The 26,462-nt window shown below is 33.6% G+C and overlaps 1 long non-coding RNA gene across 2 annotated transcripts in view; it reads right to left on the bottom strand.

Moving 5' to 3' along the window:
* The window catches only part of LOC137238133 (uncharacterized), a 480,771-nt gene that overhangs the window by 415,815 nt on the left and 38,494 nt on the right, over positions 1-26,462 (bottom strand). For both annotated transcript variants that reach the window (XR_010949115.1, XR_010949114.1), the window contains exon 2: positions 23,498-23,827. This is a non-coding gene — a long non-coding RNA (uncharacterized lncRNA). The remainder of the gene's footprint in view (positions 1-23,497; positions 23,828-26,462) is intronic.

The raw sequence follows: 26,462 nt of genomic DNA, 5'->3' as shown, positions 1-26,462 counted from the left end.
AGAAGCCAACTCTAAGATTAAAATACATCTTGTCGTTCTGCAAGTGAGCCTACGAGTCACAGACCGTTATAGCGCAGCGCGATGAGCCTATCAGTGGTCTAAGTAGTGGGCTAGAAAATGGCTTGTTTTAATAGAATTATCTGCCAAAAGACTTCCGTGTCATATCAGCCGACTATTTTTACCAAGGATCATCAGTTGAACGACGCGCGTAACATTAAAAAATATCTACAGTTCTTGAATTTACAAAACATTTTAGAATTTTGCCATGTGGCAAGTACATGGAGCTAAATACTTTAAGATGCAGATTATAATGACGCGTTACACTGTACACCAGTCCAAGCTCAATTACTTAATTGCTTTTCGTCATTACTTTTTACGACGTTGTTGCCACATCTCTGTTGCCTACTATTCGGGAAAATATGAGGATAAACATTGCACATACAGCAGTGAACGCGATGGGTAGTGGCAATTTTAGAAAATATCTCCAATTAAACTGTTTTTTATTTTCTATAATTTGAGAGAATCGAGTTTTTCGCTCAGTTCATAAGAAGGGGGATCCTTCAAACTACACCAACTATCGCAGAGTCATCCTTCTTAACATCGCATTAAAGGTCCTGTCAAGTGCATTGTGCGAAATATTGAAGTCCACAGTAAATCGGCTTATTGGGCCTCATCATTGTGGCTTCATACCTGGTTAATCTATCATCGACTGGATTTTCACTACAACCCAAATTTTGAAAAAAAAACCTGCGAAAGAAAAATTGACACACATCACCTATGCGACGATTATCAGCTCGCGTTCTGCAGCACGAACTGGGGCTGACTATATGCCGCTATGTCTGAATCTGGTTTCCCCGCAAAACTTCTACTGTCTGTGCAAAATTACGTTGAGCAACACCATCAGTGAGCTGAGCTGTTCGGGACTAAACGAGCTTTCAGACGGGAAGACCACCTACGATACCTTTAATTTGAAGCTGCAGAACTTAACCGCGCCGGAACAATATTCTATAAAAGCCATTATTAGCAGCCATGGGCAAGAGGAGAACATGATCGACCGATCAATAACTAAGGGCGGAAATGGAAAAATGTCGTACTCATATATAATCTCGTACATAAAAGAGTTTAGTTCAGGATCATCTAGGACAGGTTCAGGAATAGTTCAAGTGGAAATCTTAACACTAGTGTACACGCGCGGACCACTATTGTTGACCAAAGTTATATCTCTTTTGATAACTTGTAAATTTTTTTTGTTACATCCGTTCAGTTCCAGGAAAGGCTTCTGAATTAAATGTAACATCAAGTTCATGATTTCTACACATACGCACGCTCTGTTGACGGGTGTAACTTTTTACATGAGTTGCTGTTTGATTTAATTAAAATTTACATTGTCGTGCATCAATTAAAACACTTCCCTGGCAACTTAAATTCAGAAGTGGGATGATTTTAGGTAAAACTGAAAAAGAACAACACGATTTAACAAAAAAGATGGTAAGAGTCAGTGGACGTCAGATTGTGGGTAACTACCATTTTAGGTCTCTTAAGCTAGCCCAACCTTTTCAGCCCAATCAAAAAACGAGACCGTACTAAATTGCACAACATTTATTACTAATTTAGTACCGATTAATAAAATTTATTACCCTTATATTTTAAAAAATATCGAGAGTTGGGCTAGCTTAAGTTTAAACCAGCCCAACCCATATGCACAATCAAAAAACGAGACTGTACTAAATTGCACAACATTTATTACTAATTTAGTACCGATTAATTAAATTGATTACCCTTGTAATTTAAAAAATATCGAGAGTTGGGCTAGCTTAAGTTTAAGCCAGCCCAACCCATATGCACAATCAAAAAACGAGACCGTACTAAACTGCTCAACATTTATTACTAATATAGTACCGGTTAATTAAATTTATTACCCTTGTATTTTAAAAAATATCGAGGGTTGGGCTAGCTTAAGTTTAAGCCAACCCAACCCATATGCACAATCAAAAAACGAGACCGTACTAAACTGCAAAACATTTATTACTAATTTAGTACCGGTTAATTAAATTTATTACCCTTGTATTTTAAAAAATATCGAGGGTTGGGCTAGCTTAAATTTGAGCCAACCCAACCCATATGCACAATCAAAAAACGAGACCGTACTGAACTGCAAAACATTTATTACTAATTTAGTACCGGTTAATTAAATTTATTACCCTTGTATTTTAAAAAATATCGAGGGTTGGGCTAGCTTAAATTTGAGCCAACCCAACCCATATGCACAATCAAAAAACGAGACCGTACTAAACTGCAAAACATTTATTACTAATTTAGTACCGGTGAATGAAATTTATTACTCTTTTATTTTAAAAAATATCGAGGGTTGGGCTAGCTTAAGTTTAAGCCAGCCCAACCCATATGCACAATCAAAAAACGAGACCGTACTAAACTGCAAAACATTTATTACTAATTTAGTACCGGTTAATTAAATTTATTACCCTTGTATTTTAAAAAATATACATATGCACAATCAAAAACCGAGACCATACTAAACAGCAAAACATTTATTACTAATTTAGTACCGGTTAATTAAATTTATTACCCTTGTATTTTAAAAAATATCGAGGGTTGGGCTAGCTTAAGTTTAAGCCAACCCAACCCATATGCACAATCAAAAAACGAGACCGTACTAAACTGCAAAACATTTATTACTAATTTAGTACCGGTTAATTAAATTTATTACCCTTGTATTTTAAAAAACATCGAGGGTTGGGCTAGCTTAAATTTGAGCCAACCCAACCCATATGCACAATCAAAAAACGAGACCGTACTGAACTGCAAAACATTTATTACTAATTTAGTACCGGTTAATTAAATTTATTACCCTTGTATTTTAAAAAATATCGAGGGTTGGGCTAGCTTAAATTTGAGCCAACCCAACCCATATGCACAATCAAAAAACGAGACCGTACTAAACTGCAAAACATTTATTACTAATTTAGTACCGGTTAATTAAATTTATTACCCTTGTATTTTAAAAAATATACATATGCACAATCAAAAACCGAGACCATACTAAACAGCAAAACATTTATTACTAATTTAGTACCGGTTAATTAAATTTATTACCCTTGTATTTTAAAAAATATCGAGGGTTGGGCTAGCTTAAGTTTAAGCCAACCCAACCACATGACACGGGCCTTTTCGGGTCACAAGAAAAATAACTATTAAAATAAGTCCCTGCGACTACCGGATTTTACAAGCAATTTATAGCAATTAGGAAAACGGTCAAAAATTGGATATTCCATAATAAAAAAGTATCAAAGTACGAAATTTTACAAAAAGTGTTATCAAAACCGCAACCCTGGTTGGAAAAATAATAGAAACTATACCTGCTTGTTGAAGTTGTCTGTTGTTCTCGTTTTGAATGTCCCGAAGGTACCTTGCTAGAGGTTTTGACAAAAAGTGTGGCATCTGTCAATCTCTGGGATATTGTAAGGCTTGTCACATATACATAATTCCGTTTTCATCTTTCTAGAAATCAAAACAGGGTTAGTTTGCAATTACGCATTGCATGCAGCAATATCACAAACATGTTTCGTTTGTTCCTATTATTATTTTTTCCTGCCTAAATATTGACTCATTCAGCTTTTTCCTGCAGAAAATAAGATAAACTACTGGAAGCTATGTCTTGCCAAAGAACAATGATTAACTGATATTTGTATAGGGTGAATCAATCCAATTAAAGGTGTATTCCTTAAAATATTACATCAATTATTTAATATTCGCGAATAGGTTCAAGTCTAAAAATGAAAATTTTTTGTACTGCATATATTACTAAATCAATTTTTGTTCAAAATTTAGATTGTACAAGTCTTCGTGAAAGAGCGCGCACAAAACACATGCAGCTGTCACAAAAAAAAAAACTGGTGGGCGGTGCCCAAAGGCCTCTTTAATGTATTTGACAGGGACGATTTTTTCTGACAGAATTTTGTCGCTACTCTGATTTACTGGGGGTGTGAACGCCGTGACAAAATACTAACTTTGATTTAGGATAGAAAAATTGAGTCCTTCCCCGCGTTTTACATAATTTGGCACTAAATAGCTACATGATTAAGCAGCGCCATCTATCTTTGAAATAGTATTCATCATTGGTAGTGTCCAAACTAAGCAAGTTATCTTGCTCAAATTATCTCGCACAAATTATCTGGCTGAACGAAGGTGTGTCCGAACTAAAAATTAGAACTTTGTTGTGTGTCCAAATTAAAAGTTGGAACCTAAAGAAATTATCTGCCCCGCAAATTTCACCATTTCAGGGCTCCCGGACGTTTAAAAATATTCGAAGCATTTACAATTTTTATTACGAACAACGTACTTAAATAATTTTATTTGAGTTTTTTTAGCTTTTACGAATGTTATTTATGTATATTCCATTAAAACAAAGGCTAAAAATTTCATTTTATAGAAAAATTGGATGTACATATACAATGTACACCAAGATAATTCGATATCAAACTTTGAAAACAAATACAAAACACCATTCATTGTATTATTTTTATTACTGATACAAAAGAACTTATAAATAAAACTGTGACAAAATAAAAAAAGTTTAAGTATGCTTCTTGCGATCTATACATCAAGTTGTAGGTCTGCTCGAGTATACAAAAAGTGCATTTTTATAATTTCCAAAAAATCCCCAAAATTTGGAGTTAGGGACCAAAACCCCCTTTCCGTAGATCGAATCATATACATAAGTTTTGCTTATAACTTTATTACTGTCCGGTCGGCATTTAGCATTAAACGTGATCCACAACATTCGATATTTTTTAAAATACAAGGGTAATAAATTTAATTAACGGGTACTAAATTAGTAATAAATGTTGAGCAGTTTAGTACTATCTCGTTTTTTGATTGTGCATATGGGTTGGGTTGGCTTAAACTTAAGCTAGCCCAACCCTCGATATTTTTTAAAATAAAAGAGTAATAAATTTCATTAACCGGTACTAAATTAGTAATAAATGTTTTGCAGTTTAGTACGGTCTCGTTTTTTGATTGTGCATATGGGTTGGGCTGGCTTAAACTTAAGCTAGCCCAACCCTCGATATTTTTTAAAATACAAGGGTAATAAATTTAATTAACCGGTACTAAATTAGTAATAAATGTTTTGCAGTTTAGTACGGTGTCGTTTTTTGATTGTGCATATTGGCTTAAACTTAAGCTAGCCCAACCCTCGATATTTTTTAAAATACAAGGGTAATAAATTTAATTAACCGGTACTAAATTAGTAATAAATATTTTGCAGTTTAGTACGGTCTCGTTTTTTGATTGTGCATATGGGTTGGGCTGGCTTAAAATTAAGCTAGCCCAACCCTCGATATTTTTTAAAATACAAAGGTAATAAATTTAATTAATCGTTACTAAATTAGTAATAAATGTTGTGCAATTTAGTACGGTCTCGTTTTTTGATTGTGCATATGGGTTGGGCTGGCTTAAACTTAAGCTAGCCCAACCCTCGATATTTTTTAAAATAAAAGAGTAATAAATTTCATTAACCGGTACTAAATTAGTAATAAATGTTTTGCAGTTTAGTACGGTCTCGTTTTTTGATTGTGAATATGGGTTGGGTTGGCTTAAACTTAAGCTAGCCCAACCCTCGATATTTTTTAAATACAAGGGTAATAAATTTAATTAACCGGTACTAAATTAGTAATAAATGTTTTGCAGTTCAGTACGGTCTCGTTTTTTGATTGTGCATATGGGTTGGGTTGGCTTAAACTTAAGCTAGCCCAACCCTCGATATTTTTTAAAATACAAGGGTAATAAATTTAATTAACCGGTACTAAATTAGTAATAAATGTTTTGCAGTTTAGTACGGTCTCGTTTTTTGATTGTGCATATGGGTTGGGCTGGCTTAAACTTAAGCTCGATATTTTTTAAAATACAAGGGTAATAAATTTAATTAATTGGTACTAAATTAGTAATAAATGTTGTGCAATTTAGTACGGTCTCGTTTTTTGATTGTGCATATGGGTTGGGCTGGCTTAAACTTAAGCTAGCCCAACCCTCGATATTTTTTAAAATACAAGGGTAATAAATTTAATTAATCGGTACTAAATTAGTAATAAATGTTGTGCAATTTAGTACGGTCTCGTTTTTTGATTGGGCTGAAAAGGTTGGGCTAGCTTAAGAGACCTTACCATTTTTGAGGTATATTTCACTATACAATTTATAAAAAGGACCATTTTTTTGTCTTCCATATAAAAAAGTTGATTTATGTATGAAAAGCCGTTTTTACCCTTATTAAAAATAATCATCACTCTTAACAATACTGTAAAATGATGCGCTGTTTTTATTCGTACTGTACCCTGGCACAATTTCACTGGGCAATATATTTGTATTTCTGCCAACTAAAGAAAAAATTTTCATTATTTATTTTGCTTGGTCTTTCATTCGTATTTCGGCCAATTCATAAGAGCATGCACTTATTTAGTATCCTACATATTTCACCATATTCCTATGTAATCTGCATAGAAAAAGTGATATTTCTAAACAAATTTAAATACGTTTTTTTAAATTTTAGTCAAACGATATAAATATAGGATTATTGACATTTTAAACTGGTCTACCATAGTAGACCACGCGTGCACTGGTGTAAAGAAAAGAGGGCGCGTGTACTCAAGTGTTAAAATCATATATATAAGATAAATCAACGAGCTTTATTTCACTTCTTCACATAGCACAGTACACTTTTAACTACCGTCAGCTGGTGTAAATATATAATTTATGAATCAAATTTCCATAAAAATTAAAAAAAAAAAACGCCTGCTTATTACAAAATCGACCTAACGATGGAAATATTTTCATATGCTCTACAATTTGCTACCTAATTCGACCATGAACAAATCTGCCTTATGCCTAACTACATTATAAAAAGTATGTAAAGCATATTAAGCACAAAAGTATAAAGTGGCTAGTCACTACTACAACAACAATAATAATAGAACATAAAATTAAGAATCTATTCAGTATTTTGGTCTCGAGCGCAACAAATGTGCCTAAGCATTGTAACAGCCTTCACACCCAAAAATTATGAAAGCAAAGAAACCTGATCATTAGGTCAAGTGGCATCGCAACTTATTAAGTTACGCATTGTTGCTGTTGTTTTTATTGCGTTATTATCTACTTCGTATACTTAAAGATGCTTTAGTGCGCTTACAAATTCTTTAAGTGAAACGTGAACTTCGATGGCAACTACATTAGAATGTAGAGATCCGCCCATTTCCAGAATTCGTGTAATCAAAGTAACAGGCGCCGGCTGGAGCATCATCCCCATTTACTCATACATACATATGTATAAACATTTTTATTATTGCTATTACAGTTTTGTTAAGGTTTCTACATTTTGAGGCATATCAACTAATTGGCCCCACGGGTAACGTATTTAGCTTGTTTTCGGTATTTGTGGTAAATAAAAATGAAAGATTTACAGAAAGTGAGGAAGGCACGCGCACGACTTTTTTTCTGGGGTCGAAGCGATTTTTTTTTTTTTTTTTGCTAGTCTATTATCACAGGTCAAAAGTTGTGAGCGTCAGTTTCTTTAAGTATTTTATGGTTCGTGAGCTGTAGAGTAATTTCGGTATTAAAAAGGTATATTTTAATAAATACATAAAAATTTGATTCTTGTGTAAATATTTTGCTTATAAATTACTCATCAAAGCATTCAGCTTTTGTACTATTCATTCATATCATACATGCTTCAGCTGTGGGTATTTCATATTTCATATTTCTTTATTCAGTCTATGATTTTCAAAAAATCTTACAGACTATATTAAACATTATTAAACATAAGGTTTATTTACAGTAAACTTAATTTAAAATGGAAAATAACATATTTTTAAAACTTCGACGAGATATCGCAAAATCAATACAATAATTATTATTGATTGAGTTAATAGCAATTAGAGCGCGAGTGATCGGGCCATTAAGTGCGTAATTAGATCTAAACTGGTCAATTACAAACATAGTATATTGGCGCAAAGTCCGTGATGGAATATAAAAGTTCAAAGACTCTAACAGTATCGGGCAATCAATATTGCCATTGGAAATATCATAAATAAACATTATAGATGTAATGAATCTTCTACTTTCTAATGTGTGAAGATTAATTAGCTTACATCTAGAGATATATGGAGGAAGAGGCAGATCGAAGTTTATATCGTATAAACAGTACTTCATGAATATTTTTTGCACACGTTCGACTCTCTTATTGTGTACCTCATAATAAGGACTCCATATTATGGAACCATACTCAAGCCTTGACCGCACAAAGGCATTATATAATAGTTTTTTAGTATATGGGTCCTTAAACTCGGATCCATTTCTTTTAATAAAGACCAGTAAGGAATATGCTTTGGGGATAATAAAATTTAAGTGCTCGGTGAATGTAAAAGACGAATCAAATACAACACCTAAATCCCGAATTTTATTCACCCTAAGTAACGGCTTATTAGAGACATATTAAGACGAAATCAATTTATTACATAATTTGGAATAAGTTATGTAATAACATTTGTTGGCATTCAGCGCAAGCTTATTTTTACAGCACCACTCATTAAAATTATTTAACTCAGATTGTAGTATGAGAGTATCAGACTCGTTCTTGATTCTGAAAAAAATTTTCAAATCATCAGCGTAAAGGAGATAATTGCATTGCTTGAAACAAGCACTTACATAATTGATAAAGAGAATAAAGAAAAGTGGGCCAAGGATACTACCTTGGGGCACACCTGAGGTTGCTACATAAGGCGATGACTTTACGTTGTCAATAACAACAAAATTTATCCTATTGGATAAGTATGAATAAATCCATTGTAAAAATGTTGAGTGGAAACCCATTTTTCGCAATTTAGCCAAGAGAGCTTTGTGCAAAACTCTGTCAAAAGCTTTGGATATGTCCGTATATATGCAGTCAACTTGACAACCATGAGTAAAAGACGAGATGCAGTAATTCGAAAAAACGACCAGATTAGTTACTGTTGAACGCCCCGGAACAAAGCCATGCTGACATGGGCAAATATAACGCTTAACTGCGGACGATAATTTAAACATCACCGTTTTCTCAAAAAGTTTTGAAATCACGGGGATCTTCGATATTGGCCGATAGTTTGTAACGTCAATTTTACTACCACTTTTATGAATAGGTTGAATAAAAGTAGTTTTCCATTCATCCAAAAAGATATCAGACTTTAATGATAAATTAAATATATGCAACAAGGGCTCTGCAACGGAAGCTACACATTGCTTCAGGAAAAAAGATGAAAATTCTTGATAATCACATTGCTTGGAGCTCTTGATCGTCTGAATACTTAAGATAATATCATCAATATCTAGAACTAATGAGGAGAAGTCGAAACAAAACGTTATCTCATTCAACATATCCCCGTCGTCATTCCACAGATCATCAATAGCAAAGTTTGCTTTAAAAAATTCTGCAAACAAATTGGCTGAATCACTAGACGATGATGAATTCTTGCCCTTGTAAGACACAGACAACGGTCTTGTTGAAATCGATTGTTTGGAGCGAATGAAATTCCAAAACGATTTAGGATTCGATTTGGTATTATTTTCGAAATTGAGAATATATCGATTGTACAGAAACTTATCAAGACAATTAAACTCCTTCGCGTAATTCAGATATTGTTGCTTGAGTTCGGGACTTCCTGATTTTTTAAAAAGTTTATGATATTTATTACGCAAATTTTTTAGAGTCTTTAAGCTTTTGGTATACCACGGCAACTTGTAAACCCTTGCCGGGAAACGAGGAATATTAATATTCATTATATCCGAGATATTACTTTTGAATAAGTCAAAGCAGTCTGAAAGATTGCGATTATTAAAAAGAGACTGCCAGTCAATATCTGAAATCAAATTATTGATCAAGGCAAAATCACATCGGCTATAATTGAAACCAACTTCATTATTGAGTTTAATATTTCCAAATTCATAAAACTTAATCTCCAATATCAATGGTACGTGATGTTTATCAGTATTAGATAACGGGCAGAGAGAACGAATTAAATTATAATTAAGATCATTACTAACAAATATAAGATCGAGGATTTTACCTAGCGTATTTTCAAAATCATTGATTTGAACTAACTGTAAACTATAAAAATTATCAACTAAGCATATTTCACTAGCTTGATTGACATTAGTAGGTATGAGAGTTTTCTCACCTGGAAGATAATTCCATACGATTTTATTTAAGTTAAAATCCCCTAAAATACAAAATTTAGAATTCAAGTTAGTGCTCGAAACATGCAGAATATTATTAACGTGATTTTCATAAACACTATCTACACTATTTGGTGGTATATAAGAAACACTGACAAATAGACATTCTGTTTTGCCTTTTATACTGATTATAAGCTGATCAATAGAAGTATCAGCGATATTAAGAGGAACCTCCAAGGTTTGTAGGCTTTTTCTTACAGCAATTAGCACTCCTCCACCTCGATTAAGTCCTGTTCTTACACTATCACGATCTTTGCGATATATATTATACAAATTTTTATCAAAAAACTCATTACTAAAAAAGTCCGCAGTAAGCCACGTCTCAACAAGAACTATCAAATCGTATTCTTCACTAGAGGTAGCAGCAAATACAGCAGAGGCCTTAGTTCTCATGCCTGATATGTTTTGAAAATATATTGATATTGAGTTCTTTAAAGAACGGACATCATCAATTAGACAGGAATTGTAGCAGTCATTACTGGTGACGGAGCGAGGACTTATGAGTTGTCCTTTTGCACCACAGTCCTTTGAAAAAAACGAAACGGCCTTACTTTTACATCCGATGGCCAAATTGACGAATCGAGCAACTTATTGTAATTAGATGCTGAGATCCCAAGCTTAAGTAAGTATTTAGGCTTACCTTAAGTATTTAGGCTTACCTTAAGTATTTAGGCTTACCTTTCGTATATAAAGACCTCTCTGAAGTTGGCAAGACAACTTTTACGTGGAAAAAAATTACCTATTGCGAAAATTGCCGTGAATTTGCCGTAATTTATCCGTGAAACAAAAAAATTTGCCGTGACCATATTTTAGAAAATACAGGGTGGCACGCCAACTTCACGTGAAGTTAGCGTGCCACCCTCAGAAAACCACCTTAGAGGCCTGCTAGGAAAATAATTCTTGCACACGAATTTGCCATAAATTTGCCGTAGATAAGTGACATATTTTATAAATTCGAAAAAAAAAATTTTCAATTTTTTTTATGGTGCACCGCCAACTTCACGTGAAGTTAGCGTGCCACCCTCAGAAAACCACCTTAGTGGCCAGCTAGGAATATAACTCTTGCGCACGAATTTGCCGTAAATTTGCCGTAGATAAGTGGCATATTTTATAAGTTCGAAAAAAAAAATTTCAAATTTTTTTTATGGTGCACCGCCAACTTCACGTGAAGTTAGCGTGCCACCCTCAGAAAACCACCTGAGAGGTCAGCTAAGAAAATAATCATATTACACCTTAATTAATGGAAAAAAACGACGGAGGGTAAACACTGTGTTGCAGCCCAATCTGTGGAGTGATGAAATTTCCAGAGCTATTTGGAATCATTCCAAACTTATACATGCTTTTAATTTTAAGTCGCATCACGTCACCAGAGATGGATCTGGCGGAAAAATAAAAGGTAAGCATGCAAATTCATACCAACGTAAACATATGAGCCCTTATTTTTTAAAGTAACAAAAGTACATTTTTACATGTATCGTGATATAGATGGGTTTGCGTTTGTATTAATTCTAAATATTGCTAAAGGTTTATTGATGTTAAATTTCAGTATGTAAAGAAAATTGTTATAATTTTTTAAATAAAAAAGTTTCTGGGCACCAAAGGAAATCTTGCTAGTTTCAAAAACAAAATCCAGAAAAACAAGTTCAAATTTTAAAGGCCTTGAATGCATTAAGACAAAATGTATTTTAAGTGGCATAAGTCCACTTCGAGCAAAAAAAAATTTGTTTGCGAATTTTTAGCATTCACTGAGATATCATTTCCTAAAACTCAAAATTTGCTCAAAACACCCTCACCTCACATATGTATTAGGGTTGCCAGATTTTTATTTCGGGTTCCCGGGACAAACCTCAAATTTGAGCCAAATTCCCGGGATTTTTTAAAAATTCCCGGGACATTTGAAAAATAAGAAACACTTACATATATATTTGTATAGGTTGCTCATTCGTCAATTAATACGTTTAATTGTGTTTAATGCGAATTCAATATTATATGGATTAATTTCCTAAACGTTATTTTAAAGCACAACAATTCCCCATGCAAAATGAATATTCAGGTGTGCGAAATGTCAAACATTGATAATATTCTGAACCACAGTAGGGACGAATTTTTCTTCTTTACAGAATTGCATGCAATATGCTAATGAGCTGAATACAATCAAAGCCGCAAATATGGCCATGTTTCGTAGCAGATTATAATTTATTAATTTTGATATTGTGTAAATGCCGGAACATAGCATTTCCCGGCGGGACACTTTTATATTTGTGAAAAATAGGAATGTCCCGGCCAATACGAGACATTTGGCATCGCTAATATGTATACATATGTTAAAACAAACTTGAGTTGAGCTATGGCATTATCTAAAAAACTTTTTTGATATCATTATACAGCTAAGTTTATTTGATAATACTGTAAAAAGTCATGCTTGTTTGACTTCGTCATTACACATTTGAAAAGAATATATCTGCGGCTTGCTATAACTGCTATTTTCTCATATTAGCTGTAAGTAGACTTTCGAAAATAATGGCTCATATGTACATGTCGACCCTCCGCCAAACAAATATGATATTCCTATGTATCGTTAGTATTATTTATTACCCACAGTTTTCGTATGCAATTATTTGAGCTCTTGTTTTTTGGTGTCTAATTAGAAATTTGTCGGAACCGGCCAGATCGGACCACATTAGCATATATCCCTTATACAACCGATTTTTCAAACAAGAGGATTTTTGTCACATCTTCCTAAATTTATCAAATTGAAGTTTCAAATTTCATCATATGCTTTCGTATATAGCACATTTTGTTGCCTGAAAAAAAAAAATTGTTAGATCGGGTATAATATATATGCCATGCAATCGATTGTTCAGATAAGAAAATTTTCGTAATTTTTGCCCGATTTTAACAGATGAATCTTAAAATTTCACCAATGCACCGTTTATATATATAGTATAAACCCCATATAAACCGTCATTTATACACCATTTTAATGGCTAGAAGCTTCAAATTTCATCAAATACTTACCCATACGTTATATATTGTTCAGATAAGTTATTCATGGTCATAGCTATCTCACGCATACCACAAGTACAAATAAATTTTTTATACTAGTTATATTTATCGAAAATTACGCTTAAATATACATATGAATATCTTCAATATACATATTAGCGTGGGTCGATTTATTAACCGATATCGCGTCATCGATTCTTCGATAGGATTTGGGCTCAGAAAAAAAGTTCCACTGCGTATACCCAAAAAAATAATTTATAAAATATGCCACTTATCTACGACAAATTTACGGCAAATTCGTGTGCAAGAATTATTTTCTTAGCTGACCTCTCAGGTGGTTTTCTGAGGGTGGCACGCTAACTTCACGTGAAGTTGGCGGTGCACCATAAAAAAAATTAGAATTTTTTTTTTCGAATTTATAAAATATGCCACTTATCTACGGCAATTTACGGCAAATTCGTGTGCAAGAATTATTTTCTTAGCTAACCTCTCAGGTGGTTTTCTGAGGGTGGCACGCTAACTTCACGTGAAGTTGGCGTGCCACCCTGTATTTTCTAAAATATGGTCACGGCAAATTTTTTTGTTTCACGGATAAATTACGGCAAATTCACGCCAATTTTCCCAATAGGTAATTTTTTTCCACGTAAAAGTTGTCTTGCCTAATGGCCTAAGAACAACGCGCAGGAAAACATTTTGAGGGAATATCAGCAACTCGAAAGTTAGTGGAGTTGTACGCGTTGTATAGACTTAATTGAGGATAAGATGTCCTATGGAAATTGCAATGTTAATCATTTGATCCAAACAAGAGGGTCATGGTGTTGTAGAAAGTACGATCGGTTTTTCCAATCTTCGAAGCACTTCAAAAAATCATTTTTTTTTTAACTTGTTCAGTTCCTCCTTCGATATCGTCTTTATCTTGTCAATCGTTGCGTAGCGTCGTCCTTTCATTTTAAGTTTACGGAACAAGAAAAAGTCACAGGGGGCCAGATCTGGGGAATACGGGGGCTGCGGCATCATTAGTGTGTTGTTTTTGGCCAAAAAGTCGCGTCGAAATTGAGCAATTTTGGTACGAATTTCGCGGCGACCCGTCTCATGCCCAAATCATTGATAAAAATTGAATGCACGAACCAATCGATATGTCTAGGTCCTCAGCAATTTCTCTAACGGTGATTCTACATTTCGTACACTTTGTACCACCGATAAACGTTGCTTCAGTCCAAGTTAGCTTTTCCGTATGCCACAGTCAACATTCGGAATGCATCCGCGCAATTATTTCGATTTTTATACAAAATTTTATACAGGTTCCTTGATCCATTTTTTTTTTTTTTTTTTTTTTGAATAGGTAAAAATCGAAGACGAGCCAAAATACGTGCAAGCAAAGCAGCTGTCATCAATTAAGCGAACGTACAAAATGGCCGAGCTTTTCGGCATAAGTGAGAGACATGGGTACGAACATAAAGCCACAAAAAAAAAACCAAACTCGAATATACGTAACCCGCGAACATTAAGAATTCGCGAAAATAAAGCTGCCTAAATGGTTCAATGCGGTCGTATTAGATTGTTCCCGCGATAATCGCGCTAGTAGTGGCACTTGTAACCGAAACAAAGCGATGTCCTTATCGCTACAGCAACAAAATCTGGGTGCTTATATGAGTCGTTTCTTTTGAAAGTGGTTTAAATACATTTTTTTTCTTATATTGAGATATTTAAGAGTTTGTGTTTAATTTGTTTCAGAAATATTGTTAAGTAGGCTTTGTGATCTTAACCATGTTAGAATATATAATGTGATATGTTTTGTTAACTTTACTATAAAAATGAGCTGTGTTTCAGAACCTAAAATGGACTTAAACCACTTTCAACATTAATAAAATTACTTTTTTGTTTGTGAAAAGGAATAAGTCCACTTATTTTTAAGAAATTAAATAATAGAAATTGTAAATAGTGTATCTTTGATGTAGATAAATGTAATGCTTTTAAATAAATAGGGAAGTTTTCAAGTTTAATATAGATTGTTATTTATGTAATAAAAAAAATGCTTTTAAAAATAAATATTAATTCATTTATTAAAAAACTAAATTTAAATTCACTTATTTATTAATGATAATATTGAAGATTTTGTCATATTATTTCTCCTCATTTAGATTATGTGTGAGTTGTTAAAATAACTCCATCATATCCTTATACTTAGGAGTTGAAATGGGACGTACATTTTTGTATAGTAGTGTTAATTATACCTTTCGTGAACATGAAATGGTATATTAACTTTGGTCCGATGTTTGTAACGTTGAGAAATATAGAAGATAGACTCACCATTAAGTATACCGAATTGATCAGGGCAAAGAACTGAGTTGATATAGCCATGTCCGTCTGTCCGTCCGTCCGTCTGTCTGTTTGAACGCAAACTAGTCCCTCAAATTTTGAGATATCTCAATGAAATATGGTACAAGGATGTATTTTTGTATTATATTAGATATTTGTCGGATCCGGTAGGATCGGACCACTGTAACATATATCTCCCATACAACCGATCGTTCAGATAAGACGATTTTGGTCATTCCTGCCGCAATTTAGAAAGTATAAACGTGAAACTCGTTGATATATATTCTAATATATCATAGAAGATATCCTGAAAAAATCACTTTGATCGGAGCTATATATAATATATATCCCATACAACCGATCGTTCAGATAGAAAGATTTTTGGCAATGTAAAAACGTTAAACTTAGTGATATTTATTCTAATATATCATAGAAGATTTCATGAAAAAATCCTTTCGATCGGAGCTATATATAATATATATCCCATAGAAAGATTTTTGGCCATTTCTCCCTTAGTTTCCAATATAAAAACGTGAAACTTGGTGATATTTATTCTAATATATCATAGAAGATTTCCTGTAAAAATCATTTGGATCGGAGCTATATATAATATATATCCCATACAACCGATCGTTCAGATAAAGGGGTCTTTTGCCATTTTTTTTATATTTATCTTAAAATCGTTTAGGTATGTACATCTGTTCACTATATATTTCTTATCTTATACAGCGCATTATTTGGAGATTACGAATGGGATAAGATTATTGTTCAGCCCTATTCATGAAGGTATGAAGTCTTCGGCTGTGCCCGTCCTTACTTGTTTTATTTTGTTGAAGTTCCTTGGTCTTCCCCGACAAGGTAATTAATCAAGTATTTTTAACTCTTTTTCCACTTCCACAGATTCTTTATAAAGCATTTTATAGGGCGCATTTTTTATAAATCGCATCCAACGTATCGTTAGCCAATTTACAGGTTAGCCGCTAGAGTTTTTTAATCTTTTATGAATTGCTCCTTCAAGATAATAATTAATAATAATACGTTTTAGATAAATATTAATTAATAAGTTTTATTTCATTGGACTTAAACCAGTTTCAAAATAATTTTTTTTAGATTTTGTTAGCTATGTAATTTTAAGTCCCCAAAATCATAGGGATTTTAATGATACTAGACTTAAATTGTTTATAAAAAAAGATTATATAGGATTGTGATTTTTGTTATCATTAACTCCATTTTTTTTTTTTTAAATGGACTTAAACCACTTTCAAAATAAACGGCTCATATAGCTTTTAAAATTTGTGGTCGTTCTATTCGACTTTCCGGTGATTTCTTCTACAGTCCACGAGAGACAATTTTTTTTTTTCGAAGATCAGACAAAAATGCTTGAACAACACAAACGTTACGAGCTCAAAAAAGCTCTTATGTTGATTCCCAAAGGTCTAATGTTAGTTTGAACTGGCTGTGACTGACGTGGCCTAACTTATAAGCATATGACGCCAGAAGGCAGTGTCCAGTTGGTATGCCCATCGTGACCCTAGTATTTGTATCTTTAGAGATATTAGCAAGTTTGTGAGTCTCATGTCGTAGGATTTGCAACTGATCTTAGAAATTTTGCAGCCCATGCTGCTGTCCACGCCTTTCTTGCTTGATGGGTCATTTGCAACTCTTTTCTCTTATTGATTTATTTCAAACGGATTTGGACGTCCACCGTCGATTCCTCGAGCGCTGCCCCAACTTTGCCAAATCATTTTGTCTTTTCGTTTCCTTCCATCCCTTTATTACTGGAAACCCAGCACAAATATATGGTCCTGCCTGAACGAAGTCTCTCTAGTGCATCTTTTCATTCCAGGTCTTTTGTTGGTAAAGTACTGTTTGAGGTTATTGCCCTGATCGCCGCCTAACTATCAATATAACGCGATTGCAGCTTAGGCATGCCTCCTGTAGAATTTATGCTGCTTCCTTCACGGCTACAGTTTCCGCCTGCAAGACACTTCTACTTATTTCTGGATTGAAACAGTAAACGGCAGACCCGGGCACTCCGTCAATTTGGAACCATCGATATACACGTGTATAGTATGTTCGGCCATTACCGCATCCTTGCGCCAACCTTCTATTTCGAAGGCAGACGCTGGCTCGCATTGTCCGTTCGCCTCATATTTAGTGGCGATATACTGCTTTGATCATACAGCCTGCACTCAGGCTGCCCAGAAGCTTTAGTTTTCACAGGTTATTTCCAAATTTCGTACATTGAAATTTTTTTAATATTAGGGATGATTTTATATTTCTTCAAACAAGTGTCCTTCCATTTCTCACATATTTGTGGGCGATATTTAATACATACTTTTTAATCCTGCAGGAAGTTTATAGAATATACAACACCATACATACATACATGCACACATAAACATAGCCTTACCAATCTTATACCCAAGGGAACAAAGCATCTAATAGAAAATTAAAGAAATAACTCTTGGAATTAACCCTAAAGCAAAAGCAATCTCAAAGTGCATGCAGATACACATTGACAAATAAACGGACAGAGGAGCTAGAAATAATACTTACACACCTGAGAAATCAAAACATACAAGCAACAACAAAACAAAGCTGCATAGAGCATCTTCTAGCAAAAGTTAAATGTTACACACACATATACATGAATAGATAAATACTTACGTAGTGCTATATAAACATGATTCGCAATTTCTTGCTTACATGCTTATAAGGATGCTCATCTTGCAACCTATACATGAGGATAAAGGAACATAAATAATAAATAAGTATACATAGCCGTAACAATGAAACGCTTTGAAAGGGTGATGCATAGGAATGCGATATGCAATAAGAGAACAACATTTTTAAAATTAATCTAAAATTCTCTTTTAAGCTTGTAACAAACTTGTGGGGGATGTAACCAGTTTTACACCCAGGTGTGTCGAGCTCTTAGAATAAAGCGACCGTAAGTTGTAATGTCATAAACGGATCAAGATAGATATAGCCTTCCATATGTAAAATGGTCAGGATAAAAAAGGTATTGATTCAGTCGCCCGATAACTTGAAGAAGTACTCAGTTGTCTGTTTGATATGCGACATTTGGGCTCTTTGGCGCCCACACTAAAGGATATGCTGATGTCCACATGTATGTCCTTGTGCCTCAATCACCTCAGAACGATCTTTGAAGGAAATTTAACACGAAGATAGCTTATAGTGAGGGAATATGTTCGGGTTATTAATTTTATTATTTACTTTCTTTTTTTTTTGGAAAAATGAGGAACGGTCCTAATCCCCTGGAAACGATTAAATTTTCATTGGCTTTATCAGCTCAATTAATTTTTGAACCAGAACGACTGGAACGAATGGGAAGATATTTGGTACACAGATAGCCAATAGTTTGGAATGATCTACTAGCTATGTTTTTTTCGAAAAACGTGTACCTAGAATTCATGAGAATAAGTATTAACTTTTTTAACTTTTTTTTGTATTGTGAATTTCATCCCCAAGAAGTGTTGAAAAAAACTATTCTATAAATAAAATTTAAATTATAATAATAATAAAAAAATAGATGCTGTTTTGTGGGGACTAGAACGCAGGACGTTCGATGCGAAAAGCAAATCACGCTACAAGCACACCACAGCGACTTGCTGCTCACACCAATACAAGCAGCAACACTGGATTATTTTGGTGCAAAATTTGCAACTACACCAAAATTAATTTCGGAATTAGACCGAATAGTGTTAACACTGCACTTCATTTTTTTGTGTGACAAATTTTTAAAATTTTAAAATGAGTTTTCAGTCAAACAGTTTTGCAAGTGACCCTAGCCTAATCCAGAATATTGAGTGTAATGGAGGTCATATGAGTTTTGAGATTTTGGAAAAGCGGACCATACCAGCTCCTCCTCCATGGGTATTTTTTAAATCGATATACTCTACGACTATTTGACTTTGGCCAGTAATATATGATATCTAGATCACTTTGATTAAGATCTAAGCAATTGCGGATAAGTGAGCAGTAACACGCTCCTCTCTATATATGTATATTAACCACCGCCCCCTATATACAATCATTTTCGCTCTGAGTTTTTTTGGTCTAGGCCATTGTTAGTTGGTATGAGAGCTTTGGAAAGGTAAACAGTGGGACACTTCTCCCCTTAAAAATAATATTGGAACTTTCTTTGTGTTTCTGTACTGTTTCGGAGTCTAAACTGGATCATATCGAAATTTTTCTCGTAATAGTTTCAGGACTGATTGGAGTTTATTTTTGGGAGCATTTCGGTACTATTTTGTTGCTGTTTTGGTATCACTTTGGAACTATTTCGGGATTGTTCGAGAATTACTTCTTAATAATTTTGTGATTGTGTTCGTTATCATTTTGAATTGTTTCCTGATCATAACGGGAATGATTTGGAAATAATTTCACGAAGCTGCCCTATTTAAAAAAATATGCCAAATAGATCTTTTTAGACCAATAACTATCTAGAAGGCAAGTTTTGGCCAAATTAGTTCCACCATTTTGGTGTGATTGAGTTAGAGATGCGACATCTGAACATTCTTGGAAAGACATCCAAGTATCCCCACATTCACATAGGCGTTCTGCGAAAAATTACACGACTTTTTGAGAGTGATTTCGGGTTAAATTGTGGACTATTTCTGGATCATATTCGTGTTCGCCGCCATTTAAAGATTGTGTTCCGAATATCTTCGGAACATGTGCTGGACATTCCTGCAAAGACACCCAATTGTCCTAATTTTCACACTGACATTCTGCGGAGCATTTAGTGACTTTTTACGAGTGGTTTCAGGGTAATATTTGGGCTATTTCGAAATCACTAAGGGCCTATTTCGCGATAATTTTCGTACCTTTTCGGGATATTTTGAATTGTTTTGGAAGCATATCTGGCTTTTTCGAAATGACTTTCGGGATCAATTTGGGGTCATTTATGGATTGTGTTCGGGATCTGTTTCGGATCAGTTTCTAGGTTGTTTTGGAATTGCTCTGCAATCATTTCGAGACTTTTTCGTGACATTTGCAGGATTATCTCCAAATATTTCACGATTGCTTTCAAGGTTGTTTCGGAACTCTGCGATAATTTCAGGAATATTTAATTATTGGTTTGTAAATAAGTATTGCCAGAGGGCGATTGAGTTCCACCTTTCGAATTAAACATAATTTCGCGACTATTTATGGTGTGTTTTCGACACTATTTAGGGATTGTTTCAAGACAATCACCAATTTGTTTTGGGACTATGTTCTGGATAATTTTTTATTCATTTCAGACCCATATATGGATATTTTCGGGTTTAAGGACTTATTGCGGACCTGTTTTAAGCATTATTATTTTTTTTATGAAATAAATTTGGGCTAGTTTGAACTGGGCGGTCCGTGAGGACCTCACATAGACTGATTGAGTCCTTATTGTTGCCAGAAGTTTGTTGAATAACCAATCTGAAAACCCCAATAAAAAATCAGGACCTATGTTATAAAATTTATGTTTTAGTTTCTTCATGCAAATGGACCCAACGTTTAAAAGCCTAGAACTGCAACGAAATAGGCTATAAAACTGAATATTTAGAAATTTTAACTGAAACTGATTTTACATATGAATTGCAAACACAAAAAATATAATAACAAATAACGCAACATGTGCATAGAGTGCATATTATCTTCGAAATGAACTAAATCGAATATTCTAATAGAATCAGGCTAATGGCAAAGTGGTTTGAGTATTTCCATTATCCCACGAACTGAACTAAAGCAAGAATCGTTACCAAAACACCTTGCTTTGTGTATAAACAGCTTGTGGGTTACGTGTATGGAATGCTCTAATAAATAAATAAGCAAATAATAAAAGAAGCGTGTTAGTAGTGAAAACAAATAAATAAAGAAGCAGGTCGGTTAGTCTGTTAGTTGTATGATGGTGATTCACGAAATCGACTTAAGGGAAAACGTTAAGAAATGAGCAAACAAGCAACAGAAAGCTTTTGTGCAAATAAAACAAAAACTTAACAAATTTGGCGCAAATTGCTAGGAACAGCAGAGGAAGCGACTAAAGCTAAGCCCCTCAATGTTCATGCGGGAAATGATAAAGGTTCAGTTGTTAGAGTAGCCACAGCGTGGAAAAGACAAAGCCACCTGTAGAAACAAAGGTAGAAAAAGCGGATAACTAAACAAATAAAAAAAATAAGAACAATGTAAAGCTAGACGTATGTAAGGCATTGAGCACAATACAACAATAAGAGAGAAACAAGAAATGACTCGAAATCACAATCAAACTAACAATGCTACTCGTTCATTTAAATTTAAGAATAGTAAAAGAAGAACGCAACGAAAAAGATACAACTCTAAATGACCCAATTGCTTGACACGAATCGCTGTAAGTGCTGAGAATATTTATAAGAACCACAGTTAAAATATGAACACATGAAACTTGAAATTACGGCGATAAAGAATGTCTGCTTTGAAACTCAATTTTGTATGGATTGCTTTAGGTGAAACTAATAAAGGTTTTATGATCGTAAAAATAAACCAAAAAGTGACTGCCTCTATTTGCTCAGTCAGAAAAGAAGCTGATATGGAATTTATCACACACATACATTTGTAATGAAATATTATAGGTTTGTATATGATTCTGCTATAGGTTACGTTAAACTGGCTGGTCCGTGAGGAGCTCACATAAACTGAATGATTCCATAGTGTTACCAGAAGTTTGCTCCACGACAACACTGAAAACCAGGATCTATGTTATAAAATAACTCCGTCCTGTTGGCAAATACTAGAAGCTTTCTAGACCTAAACTACTTGCCAATTCTAGATCTGATACCTGTGCCACTCCTAACTGCTGGAGTCTTAGCCTTGAGAGCGCAAGGCGCGAGCACAAAACATGCTCGATTATTTCCCTATCGTTCATTTGTGCTTGAAATAAGATTTTTCGTTCTCACGCTTCGAGAATGACTTGTGGTTGATTTAAAAGTTTTCATTCTCAATTGAAGAACGGTTTTCGCTTGATGATTGATGGCAGGGGAAAGTATTTTTTTCAATAGGCAACCATTTATTTTTTATTAATAATAATTTTTTGTAATACATAAAAATATTTATAACAAACATTTTTTTATTAAAATCCAAAGTTTTAAGAAAAAATTCATAATATGCATTTGTTCATATATTTATCTTATTCAGAAATTATTCTTACTTGAAGATTTAATCTGCATATATACTGAAAACGTTTCATAACAAGTTTGAGAATTATCTGTGCATATATGTATATGTGAATGAAAAATCCAAAATAAAAGTTAAAAAATTGTTTTAAAAATTTTAGAGTTTGACGTGATCGAACTCGCGCCACGCGATAGCAACCACATAACCGCTGGGCCCCTACAACTGCTTGATAGCTTGTGCCATGTAGTTTATTTAACATTGTCACACACACGAATTGTACCGTTTCTTTTTTCTTTAACTTAATTTAAGAACATTTTTCCCTTTAATAGAACTTTTGTTCATAATTTTAGACCAGCCGTTATTTTTTGCAAGAAAATGGTGTCAGTTCAAGCACAAGCTTGTTGTTTTAACAACTGGTCGTTCGTTTTTCAAGAAGCAAAAAGTAAGAACATCAAAAGATTATTCAGATAAGAGGGTTCTCGTCAGTTCTTTGAAATTTGTTGAAAATAACTGATTGTTTGATGGATTCGAAGAAAATCCCCGTATTCTTTTATATTTTGTTCGAGAAAGTTTAGACCTTTTCTTCGCGCTGTTTGTAAAAAGATGTAGGATGATTTTTTGAATATAAAAGTTTTAGTGTAGGTCGTATCTCCATAATGATTGTGTAATAGTGTCAGTCAGACAAAATTTGGCATTTAAAAGACTATAGATAAGATACATTCTAAACATACATATTAAAACTCACCTTTCACACAACCACTGATTTCATATAAACAACGAAATTTCTTCAGCTATTTTTTTATTTGAATTTTTATCCTTTCACTGAAATAATTATTTTTTTTTTATAACTGCGTATTTCAATTAAATTCCAGCAGATTTCTTTTTTAATCGGAATATTTCCATAGTCTCCTTTAAGCGATTACAAGCTATTTTTGTGTTTTTTAATTTTTTTAATAATGAGTATGTAAATTTACATGAATATGTAATTGATAAGCAGTGGCACGTTGGAACGAGCTGATTAAATGGAACGTTGCTTGATGTAAATAATCATTAAGTTGACCTTTGGTATCGCAAGCTGTAAACAGAAAAAAAGAAGAATAATGAATGACTGTGAAAAAGCTTTACAACCATATACTGGCGGACAGACATAACTTATCACCAATGCAGTATCTGTAAGGAAAATCCCAATTGAAATCTGTCCTTAATATATGTAGGATTTTTATACTTCTATGAATAAGGGTCACTCAACTTAAAAATTACGAAGATATTTATTAATTTAAAAAAAAGATAGGAACTAACAAATAACTTAATTTGGCATGAATAATCTAAGCTAAATTTGCTTAGGATCCTAGCTAAACTTCTTTAACTGGAAAAACTCGGTGCTTTAAATCTATCGTCATCGTCTTACAGAACACGAAGGTTTATTTACTAACCTTCGTTAAAAGGAATACAAATTATAAGCTTTTTCTAAGATCTAGATCAAAGGTGCACAACGCAGAGCTTCGAATACAAACGCAACATTCTATATAGTAGCATGTGTTTACTTGGATAATATTTGAGGATAGAACTCTCGCGTGAGTGCTTTATTGCTTGAAGTACAATAGAGCTGGATTTCAATTCGACTTTTTCCTAGAATCGTTGGTTTTTTATCCTTCGACGTTCTGATCGTGTTATAGTTACAGTAGGTACAATTAAACATCGATTGATAAATATTGGAAGAAAATATGTTTGTTTTAATTATTATATATATATATCTTCACTGGCGCATATTCGTTGTCAAAATAATATAGTTTTGACTTAATTTAGAACCATAAGCTATGAGTTTTTCTCGCGTACATTTCAATGGGCCATATCATTGTCTATCTACACGGTCCATGATTGCGACACATACATCAGAACAGGTATGATGAGAGATTTATAGATCGCTATTGACAAGAGTTACTATCAATTTCATTTCTAAGCTAACATTGGATTAAAATTGTAATATCTTATACAAAAATCGGTTTCTTTGGGAGGACCAAGTGAAGAACCATGTGGTACCACTTGATTTGCGAATAAGCGCCCGTTAACGAAACGAGGAAGAAACTGGTGAGCTTTATTAAACGCTCAAAATCAAGTAAACAATCAAGTAGCAATCAAGTTTTTTCCACTCGTTTTAATTGATTTATTTGGAGAATCGAAACGAAAAAACCGATTTTTCAAATAATCGAATCGAATCCAGCTCCAAAGTACAAGCTAAAGGGCTTGGCAAAGTTGACATAGCCATAACGCCATAGTCGTAACCACAGTTTTACTTATCCATATCAATAGGCGTCAGTTATTGTTGCTTTAACCTAAAGATCGTAAATTTTTTATAAAAATGAAGAAAACGCAAAAAATCACAAACATATTCCACAAACAATAAGTCTTTTAGTCAAAGCGTATCCAAAAAAATAAATAAAATATACCAAAAGTTAATAAATTCAACAACTCAAATATTTTTAGTTTATGGATATGGCGAAAAAGCAAGAACCAATTGGTTGGCTAAGGTATGGTTATGGCTATGGCGTTATGGTATGGCACCATTGACCGATTACATTGATTTCCATAAGGTTGGTTGGATCAGCTGTTTTATATGCATATGGATATGTCAACTTTGCCAGGGCTTTAAAACTGATTGACTGCATGCCTTACTGAGTCTCTATAGTTGCGCCCACAAGACATGTATGTATATGAATAGATTTCCGAATCTCTCGAGTGCACTACTGATCTAGAGCCAAATAGGATTTCCCATTAAACTAGCAAACAGCAAAACAAATTGGTTGGTATTGTGTGAATAAACATATTTTGTAAATTTAACGTGTAGTTATGAGAGTTTCCAACAACAATTCTGCAAAATTCGATTGAAAAGTTTTAATAACGACATATCGCTAATTTACTTCAATAGTGTCATAACTCAAAAAACATGACTTTTGGGTTAATAACATATAAACGTACCCAATAAAATGATCTATGTTGTATAAAAAATCTTTGTGATCCGTTAAAAATTTACCACGTGCTATACAAATGAAAGCATGCCTTTATATGCGCAACATATGGCAGTTAAAATCTTTGAATGGCTCTCCTGGAAAATTGTGTTTTTTGAGTTATGACACTATTGAAGTGAATGAGCGATATGTCTTAAAATAAAGTATTTGTTAAAGTCATATTAGTACTTTTTTGCATATGGATGTATAAAATATCAAGGCGAGTGCTCTTCAACCATTTTTGTGATGCGAAAATTCCAAATTCTGATCGAAGTCAATTTAGTTGGCTACATTGGTCGTTGTTTGTATCGTATCGGTATCGCATGTATGTTTATTTACGTATAACCGATTTAATGCTAAAAATTAGAAGATACATTTTTTATTGATAAACATCTCATAGTAACAATTAATTCACGATTCTTTAACACTCCCTTGGTTTTAATTTCTACAAACGAGAACAGGCTTTAAGGTACTCGTCACGAATGTATGTATGTACAAATGTACGTTATACTGTTGACTATAAAATGCTTGTATATCAATATATCTGTTATTCGAAAAAAAAAAAACGTTAAATCTCCATTAATAAATTAATAAAAATACGAAAACTTGTGCAAAGATCGGATTTATCAAGATCAAATTTATATAGACTAGCCGGACCCGTGCGCATCTTGCACAACAAAATACAAAAAGTCTCATATCAAATAT

This window comes from Eurosta solidaginis, chromosome 1, assembly GCF_040869045.1.
Source record: "Eurosta solidaginis isolate ZX-2024a chromosome 1, ASM4086904v1, whole genome shotgun sequence".
In the NCBI taxonomy this organism is placed as follows: domain Eukaryota; kingdom Metazoa; phylum Arthropoda; class Insecta; order Diptera; family Tephritidae; genus Eurosta; species Eurosta solidaginis.
The sequence above is the reverse complement of the archived record's forward strand: the minus strand, read 5'-3'. Positions and strand labels throughout refer to the sequence as shown.